This window comes from Thunnus maccoyii, chromosome 13 (genome assembly GCF_910596095.1).
Source record: "Thunnus maccoyii chromosome 13, fThuMac1.1, whole genome shotgun sequence".
Taxonomy (NCBI): Eukaryota; Metazoa; Chordata; class Actinopteri; order Scombriformes; family Scombridae; genus Thunnus; species Thunnus maccoyii.
The window spans coordinates 9803489-9812886 of record NC_056545.1 but is presented as its reverse complement, the minus strand read 5'-3'; positions in this window follow the sequence as shown (position 1 = coordinate 9812886).

Below are 9398 nucleotides of genomic sequence, written 5' to 3'. Positions count from 1 at the left end.
AAAATTGTCCAATGACAGTCATAATTTCAAGGGAGATTTTATTAGCTATAGCTAGCTGGCTAATTACCATTAACTCCATGGATTGGTTGACAGTACAGTATGATAATGAAAAACATAAGTTTAGACAGTTATTTTGTTCCGATATGAATCCTGTTTGAATGTTTAGCTTACAGAAAAACATACTTGGACAAACAATACAAAGGTTACGATAGTGATTTACTTACTGTTGGTTTCACTTTTGATGTTACAACAGAGAAAGCTCTGAGGATAAGGACTAACTGATGTGTTAAGCTAACATAACGCCAATGTAAAACAGAACAGCGCTGCTAAGGTTACACTGAGATATAATAGCACCCAGACCTGCTCCCGCACCATCAGTAAATACCACACAGTGGATGTTTCAGTCCTAAACTGGGCTGTTCCTTAACCTGTAACCTCACAAATTAAAGTACTTAGCTAGCTTCGCTTTGGAAGTAATGTTACATTTACGTTACCACGGTAGATAGTAAGCTAGTTAGCCAGACATGCTAACGTTTTCAGCTTAAGTTAGAGCAGACAGACGCACAGTTTAATCCTTTCCTCACACTTTTCTCTTGAATATTTGGTTTTGGAAAGTCAAAAAAAAGTCATGACCCTCCAATCTCTCAAAATACAGAGTATTGCTCTTTCTACAGTTTAAATATAGGCCGGCTGTGCCTAATTACTGTTGCTAAGCTATGACTGGACAATCGCTGTTCAGGAAAGGCCGGGGTTTAGCGAACAGTCAGTTGAACACATTAGTTTTCCCCTAACTTTTTTAGTACCATTGCCCATTCTTTGATTGATGCAGTGAATTTCCAAATGTCAGGATGTCAGTAAAGGCCAGGATCTGTTAATTGTGCCTCCACTTTCCTGGCCCAGTCACTGGTTGATGAAACACCCTCCAAGGTGTGAAATCAAAAAGAGGTGATATATCAGACGACAGGTACTAGTTAGTCATCCCTGATACTGAGGACCATATCACCTCTCCTTTCCGGAGTGAGCGAGTCCCACCAGCTGCTCCTGTGGACTGACTATAATAAAGAGTTATAGTCTGACTATTGCTATATCAGACTGTCGGTGGAGCAGAATGTACCTCATGTATCAGAATGTCCTTAGAGACTCTGGGAAGTCGGACGACATGAGGTGTTTTTTTGTTGTTTTTTTGGGGGGGTGGGGGGAATTCTTCTTTCTGGGGGCATCTGGCTATGAGGAATGTACTGTCGAGACACTCAACTCAACAAACTAAAGCCACTGGATCCCTTTGTGGAAGCAAGTATCACGGCAGTCGTCTTGAGATGAAGACAGATAAGATGTGTGAAGTATCAGAACTGGCCTTCTGTCACATCTTCTCCAGCTTTTAGAGCCATCTGCTCGGGCTCTGACAGCCAACCGAGCCACATATCCTCCTCACTCCCCAAATCTGTCCCTCATTGGGCACCATCAACAAAAAAATCACTGTCATTTCCAATATTCACTTAGGCATGGATGTGTATGTATATTATGAGTACTAATTGTGAGTTGAGCGAGTGCTGGAGGAGTGTACATAAATCTGTCGTGTAAATCAGTGGTTTTAATCCATGCTCCATGAGGCCCGACAGTTGGGTCAAATATTGACTTGAAACAGTCAGATGTTGGGCTGTCCAAATCTCCCACCACCAGACTAATGGAGGTGAGGATCTGATGTTATTGAACAGCGTGAGGAGCATCAGCCTGTAAACCCTGTCAGCTGCTAAAGTTCATCAAGGTGTTAAACCAGTCTGGCTTTGACTGGAGAGGTGTAGTGTCCTAGCTGCTGTTTCATCCTGCTTTCTCACCCTGAAATGAATAAAAATCAGGGGAAAACATACATAAAAGATGTTAATAATCGGCATTAAATACTGTCTCTCCAATCTGCAGCTTCAACTCAAAATCTTTATCAGTATCAGCCTTAAAAAACATCTTGCCAATTAAATTGTATCAGTAGTTTGTAGGTTTTCATTCCACTCCAACTCTGCAGGTGTTAGACAATTAGCATGGCATTCATTAGAGATGAGGAACATGAGGAGTTTTGGCCTCAACTTAGAGCCACTGTGTTGCAACTCTATTAAATCACAGGTTAGATCTTTTAGACTGATTACACAGAGCAGGAAACTCCAGAGAAGCAGAGCTGCCACAGTGATACAAAAACATTTCCTTCAAGATCTTGTTATAATGACAAAGTTGTATTTTCAAAATTAGAAATTAGAGTCTTAATATATCCTAAAAATAAATAAATAGAAAACTTCATTCTGTTTGGGTTAAAGCTGTCTTAATCCAATCAAAGGATGAAAATTTCTCATGTAAACACTCTTTACGTTTACTTTATATTTGCTTTTTGCACATGCTCACCGAATTGGGTTAAGTCAAAGACGTTCTGATGAAGTCAAATTTGTTCAAACACGTTTATCAACCTATTTTTCTGACAAGCAACTTGTTGAAGTTGTGTAAATTACGACTTTTGTCTCTGAGAAGAGAAGCAAGAGTGGAGGTAGCATGAAGTTGTTATAGTGCCTTGAAACCTCATAGAGGTCGAGGTGCATCGTTGAGCAGACAAAGAGTCTAAATTTGAAACTGAAGATCGCCGTTTGCATCCCATCTTCTAACAGTTACCATTGTTTTAAACCAAACGACAATCTTTTCCTCTTTCCTTAAAACCTCAACTATGCAGTTTTGGTTTCCTAACCCTAACCAAACCTCAACCATTGAAAACTGTATTAAAACATTTCTTAATAACACAATATTTTGTCGTTTAGGTTGGAGGACTTGCAGGACTAGACTTCTTTTCCAAGTGGTGCATACTTTATAGGGGAACATTCTTTGAATTGGTGAGGTTCACTTGTTTTGATGAACAAGTTAGTAAAGTTCAATAACCTCAGTCATAGTATATTCAGATAAAACAGTAGCTTCTGTACATAAGCTCAGCAGTAACCCAATAGTAGCGCTGGACAGATCCAGATTCAGTGTTTCCATGTTAAAATTATTTCTCGAGCCTTAACTGTGGGCACTGCTAGGTTAATAACTAGATTAAATGTCTACAGTCATGTTACTGTAGCAGCTCTGTGAGGCTGTACCTCAGCATAGCAGTGCTTTGAGCTAAATGCTAATGTTGTCGTGCTAACATGACAATGTGAACATGCTGTTTAGCAAATGTTTACCATGTTCAACATCTTAGTTAAGTGAGTTAGCATGCCGACATTTTCTTATTAGTACTAAAATTAAGATACAGTTGAGGCTGATGGGAATGTCAGTAGTTTTACAGTCTTGGACAAAAATTTGACCTGATCATGGTGCCAAATGGAAAATCAGGGGATCACCAGTTATCCCTGTGAATCCTGTTGGAAACATGAATGCCTCATGGCAACCAATGCTTGGAGAGAAATTCAACTCAAAACCACAAATGTGAACTACAGGATTAATCATTTGGGAGCCTTAAAATTCTGTACAAACATATTTTTGCTGATCCAGTAGATGTTGAGATATTTCACTGGATGAGTGAAAAATCTGACCTGCTACTGGCTCTAGATGAAAAGTCAGAGGATCACCAAAGATATGAGGAGTCATCCTCTGCACACCATGAATATCTGTACCAGATCTAATGCTAATCCATCCAATAGATGTTGAGATATTTCAGTCTGGACCAAAGCGGTGGACTGACAGTAATAATGTTCCCTTGGCTAGTGTTATATATATCTTTTTAAACTTCATGGAACTCAGAACAAAACTTTTCTTATTATGACAAGATTTAAGTTCTTCTTACAATTAGATGCTTTGTCATTATAACAAGATGCTTAGTAGATACATTTCTTATTCTGTGATTTTAAATGGTGGCGATTCTGTGCTGCCGTGGAAAAACTGCTTTGTATGGACTGCAACTCTGAAGCTTGTTGTACTCGTGGCCACACCTCAGAGCAGCTGTGTGGTTCAGCAGTAGTTTTCTGTCCCCTGTGATTCACTGTTGATTTAGCCTTTTTTAATTCACTGATGTAGTTTCACAGCAGGTCGTTAGTGTCCATATGAAGCTCAGCGCTGTGCTGATGCTCTGGAGGGAGAGATGTACCACAACAGTGACAAGAATTCATAGGTTGCATTCACCAAAACCCTGTGGACTAGCTGTAGAATGTTACTCATCATATTGAAAATCGCCAGATGTTGTCACTGTATGAGCAATAAAAGAAGTTTACCATCATTCCTTGTGGTAAATCCTCTCCCTAAGCTCAAGAAACCCACATTTCCTCTCTCGCTCACGCACTGCTTGCACTACAGGTTCCTCTGATTCGGATGTTTCCCTTCCCCTGATGATGAAAGCAAGCAGAAGTTCAGCTCTGCTCTCCCATAATCACTGTCTAAGTATAGGGCACTCCATGATCTGCACTGTGTGTCTATGTACACAAAAAGCTTTTTATTTTTCTCTGTAAGCAATAATGACGTTGCATTAAAAGGCTCTCTGAGGGTTTGTCTTCCGCTGAAGGATGCAAAAAAATGTAGTCCTGTCAGCCATACTTGAAAGGTCACAGAGCATAAATGCTGAGTTCCTGAAGTCAATTTCTCATTCATTTTTCCCTTAGAGAGGAGGATTATGAATCATAATCTGCTGCCTGTGGTAAGGTAGTACAATGTTACACCTCCTGGAAGTGTTTGCAGGAGCAGTCTGATTTCAGTCTCTGGATCAGATGTCGCTAAGTGCGTTTTTGAGTTCAAATGCTAAACTAAAATGATCTGCATGTCCACGGAAAAATGAATGAGAAGCTTTCTTCTTCAAATAGGGGCTATGATAAAGGAGGCAGGACATTACAGTTGTACTGGCATTCCTCAGCAGTTTGGACATCTGTGTACATTTGAAAAGATTGCCTGGAGTTGGGACTTGGACCTCTCCACTCTGTTCAAATGTAGGCCAGTGGCTAATGTGGATGAGGAGGGGATAAGATCACTCTTGTCCTCCAGGCTTGAAGACAAACCCTATGATTGACTCTTCTTCAACATGCAGGTTAGGTTAAAAAAAAAAAAACAGTAAAACACATGTTGAGTACCTGTATTATCTGTGTTCCTGTAGTATATAAATATGTGTACTGTAACTGGTGACTAACTATCATGTATATAAAGATTAGACCAAGTGTTTGGCTGGTGCCTTTTCTTTCCTGGAGAGTTGTGTTTGTCTGATCTTTGTCAGTTTAGTTTCTCCCCTCAGGTGAAGTCTGTGCTCCTCATTAGCTCGACTGCAGCGTTTCATCTGCTCCTCACGTCACTACAGCTCCATTTAATTACCTGGGATCCTTTTAGTCAACTCTGTACACCTCTCTTTTGGTGAAAAGTGCCTGGACACTTACACACATTAAAATACAATTTTGTGCAATTTATATGTACAATCGTTTAATAATACAGTCAACTGATGCTGATTTCACTGTAAAGTTTTCCCGGAGACAAAAAATCTGATCTTTGTTTGGACTCCACATCCCCAAAAGTACAAGACAACATCATGTTTACTCCAATCTGGGCCATGCCCCCCCATTGAGACATATAAAAACAAAAAACAAATCAACTCTCAGCAGTGAGGAGAGTTATATTTCATTCTTTCTGGCCACCACAAACAAAAACAGGTACATCTCTGGTGGTCATACAGAATTCATAGAACTGAAGTTTCACATGTAACTTGGAGTTGTACTGTGAAAAGAGATCCAGAGAGATCAAGAATGTGTTGTTGGGTTGTAGATCCACATGAATAAAACTGGACTTGTTATGCCGCTGCTGTAGACAGCTGTATTATCGAATATTAAATCATTCAAAAAGGTGTGCTTGAAAACATGATTTTGTACCTGTAATCTTAGATTTGTAAACTTGTACATTAATGTTTGTACATGTAATCTTGCAAAACGGAGTTCACAGGCAGAAACCTAAATGTTGTGCCTGTATATGCAAGCTTGCAGCATGGAATTTTACAGGCTTCCAAAAATAAGATTATGGGTACAAAACCCTGTTTTCAAGCACACCTTTTTTGAATGATTTAATATTCTGTATCGATTGAAACTGAAACAGATGACTAAAAAAATGTCTGAACATGTCCAGTGTAGACAGGAGGGAGGGATACTGAAGCAACATTATGTCAGAGCTGTGAAAAGGTGTAACAGCTCTTATTCTCCATTAAGGAGCAATACAAACTTTTAACAGCCACCTTTATTACAACAAGGGTCTTATTATTGCAATTTTGTCCATCATTTCTGTCAGTGCTCACCAAAATAACCGAGTCCGATGAGACAAGAAATGAGTAATCGGACGGTCAGACATTTTGTGAAAAAGTTAGGTCAGATTACCTGAACCACTTTATTTGGAGGTAAAACCAAAAGTGAGAGCACCTGAAAATTTGGTAATAATCTCTCACTCCACAGGAAAACTGTGCACACAACAACAGCAAGCAGGACATCCGTCTCTAAACTGTGATAGATGTTTGCAAAAGACAGTTTGAGCAATAATTTTACTTTTCACCTTCATTTTCTCTTCCAAATAAATATGACTTACAACGGGGCTCAATCGTGAATCAAGTGTGTGTTACCTGTCGGATCATATGACAGTTTCTTGACCTGTCTCAGTGATGTCATAATTACTTATTAAACTACAAAAATAAAAGCCAAAACTTTAATAAATCCAAATTACCCTTTAAAGGTGCAACAAGTAGCATGTTTTGTAGCATGTTTGCTTAATTGACAGATGGCTCAGCCTGTCACAGTGAGCTGAGCTGAGTGCTGTTTGCACTCTCCAACTCAGCTTCAACTCTCCCAAATTGAGATTTTCACCTAAGGTGTTTTCAAACCGGCATTGTTTAGTCCAGCTCTGGTTCATTTCCCCCTTTACTTTAATATTTTTCTGTGTGAAAAGAAACCAAACCAAGGTTAAAACACTACAAGTTCACCAACTTATCCACTGATTCAGACCAGAGCAAACAAACTATAAGTTTGAAAAAGCATTAAGAAGGCGAAGAGCAGTAAATTCAAAGCCAAGGGTTGAAAACATCCCTCCAGACACCTATAAAAGGTGACATCACAGATGCTCCATATCTGTTTTTCTTACAGTCTAAAGTTAAAAGTGAGCAATCTGTGCGAGCATGATATATAAAGCAAAGGTTAGATCAGCAACCCATTAATCCACCTTGGTCAAAGGTTATGAAAATCACACTGTAGACGGATCAACAGGAAGTGATTTTTGTGTAGTCCCAGCAGTGAATACGAGGGAACTGTACAAACTGTTTTCATGTAGCAGAGATGCCAGAAGCGGCACAGAGGAGTGATGTGATGCTGTAACAGGGCTTTCATGTAGAACAGTGCTGTCTGCTGTTACATAAACAGCTTTACAAAAGTGAGCAGTCCTCCACATTCTTTCTATAAAAAGACCCATCATTTCACCCCACTCCTAATCTGGCTTTATTCTATCCATTTCAGCAGTTTGGGCTTTTAGGAGAACAGGGGGATGAAATTCAGAGAGGAGGAAAGAACAGACTGTGTAGTATATATATATATACAGTTTGTTCTTCAGTTATCAATGTTTTGTCAAAGACTTGGGCGGACTTATTCACACAGTGAAATCACTTTGACAGATTGACGACTGGCTTCTTCCTGACTGGTACATGCTGGGTGACATCCAGCTCCTCCTCGTGAGACTCGTGGGCTGCATTTGGTTCCACATTATCACACCGTCTTCCCTCGATGTGTTCCCTTCAGTGAGCCCGCTAGCAGTGGTGGAAAGTAACTAAGTACATTTACTTGAGCACTGGAATTAAGTACAGTTTTCAGGAACTTTACTTGAGTATTTCCATTTTATGCTACTTTATACTTCCACTCCACTACATTTATTTGACAGCTTTAGTTACTTTTCAGATGAAGATTTGACAAGATGGATGATATAACAAGCTTTTAAAATACAACACATTGTTAAAGATAAAACCAGTGGTTTCCAAACTTTTTGGCTTTTGACGTCTTACAAAAAGCAGTGTGTAGTCGGGGTCACATTTCAGATGTCTATGAGTTGTTAACAGCTCCACCAAATAGTGATTTTTCCCTCTAAACTTCTCACATGCTTTCATTTCAATAAATGTTCAAATGGTCCAATATTTCACCAAAAATCAAAGATTAGAGAAAAAGTCCAAAAATCAAAAACAGATTTGTGTATCAGAACTTTGTTTTGTCTTCTGATGACCCTATGGAGGGGCCTGACCCCTAGGTTGGGAACCACTGGACTAGACTAGCTAACTGTACATAAAGTAGTTCAAACTAGCTCCACCTCCAGCAGCTACAACAGTAACGTGCTGCTCTAACACTGATGCTTCAGTATTAATAATCTAATGATGTCATATATAATAATATATCAGTCAGAGGGACCAAACCACTACTTTTACTGCAATACTTTAACTACATTTGTCTTGCTAATACTTATGAACTCTTGCTTAAGTATGATTTTTCATGCAGGACTTTTATTTGTAATGGAGTATTTTTACATTCCTGTCTTGGTACTTTTACTAAGTAAAGGATCTGAGTATTTCATCCACCACTGCCCGCTAGTGATGAAACCAGATGTACAAGAGGTGAGTCCTTCTGGTCCTCAGCAGAGTAAAATGGGCAAGAAATCAACTGAGGATGAGACCAAATGGCAGCCAATACAAGGTCAGCTCAGTTTGAGGGAATGACAATGTGTCCCTGAATGGTTATCATAAAGTTTGGTATGGTAGTTTGTTTAGAAACGGCTTCAAAGACTAATAACAGCGATCACATTTGAAGTCTCCGGAGAGTAGTTCAGAGAGTCTCTCAACTTTAATATGATATTAAATCACCAGAGAGCTGCTTTAATGAACACATCCAGACTAATGTCACTATAGACTCTGTATGTAGAATTTTGTGATTGTATTATCTTTCATAATATTCTGATGGCATACATTTGTCTGTAGGAAAATGAAACAATCATGGTGATTTAAAAAACTAAATCTAAAAGATAAAAAACATTTCCCACCACTTAAAGGTGCAGTGTGTAGAATTTAGTGGCATCTAGCAGAGCAGACTTGAATATTCATAATTAGTGTATAATCACCTGAAAATAAGAATTGTCATGTTTTTCGTTACCTTAGAATGAGCCCTTTATATCTACATAGGGAGCGGGTCCTCTTCCATGGAGCCCACCATGTTGCACCGCCATGTTTCTACAGTAGCCCAGAACAGACAAACCAAACACTGGCTCTAGAGGGGGACTTTTGTGTTTTTCGCAACCACCTTAGGTTCTCCTACATGCTCAAATTGCTGAAAGAGAAGTCAGGCTTGAAACAAACCTCCAGGTTAGGAGTAAAATTATTACTCAGAGTTACTGTTAATGTCTATCGCAGTTTA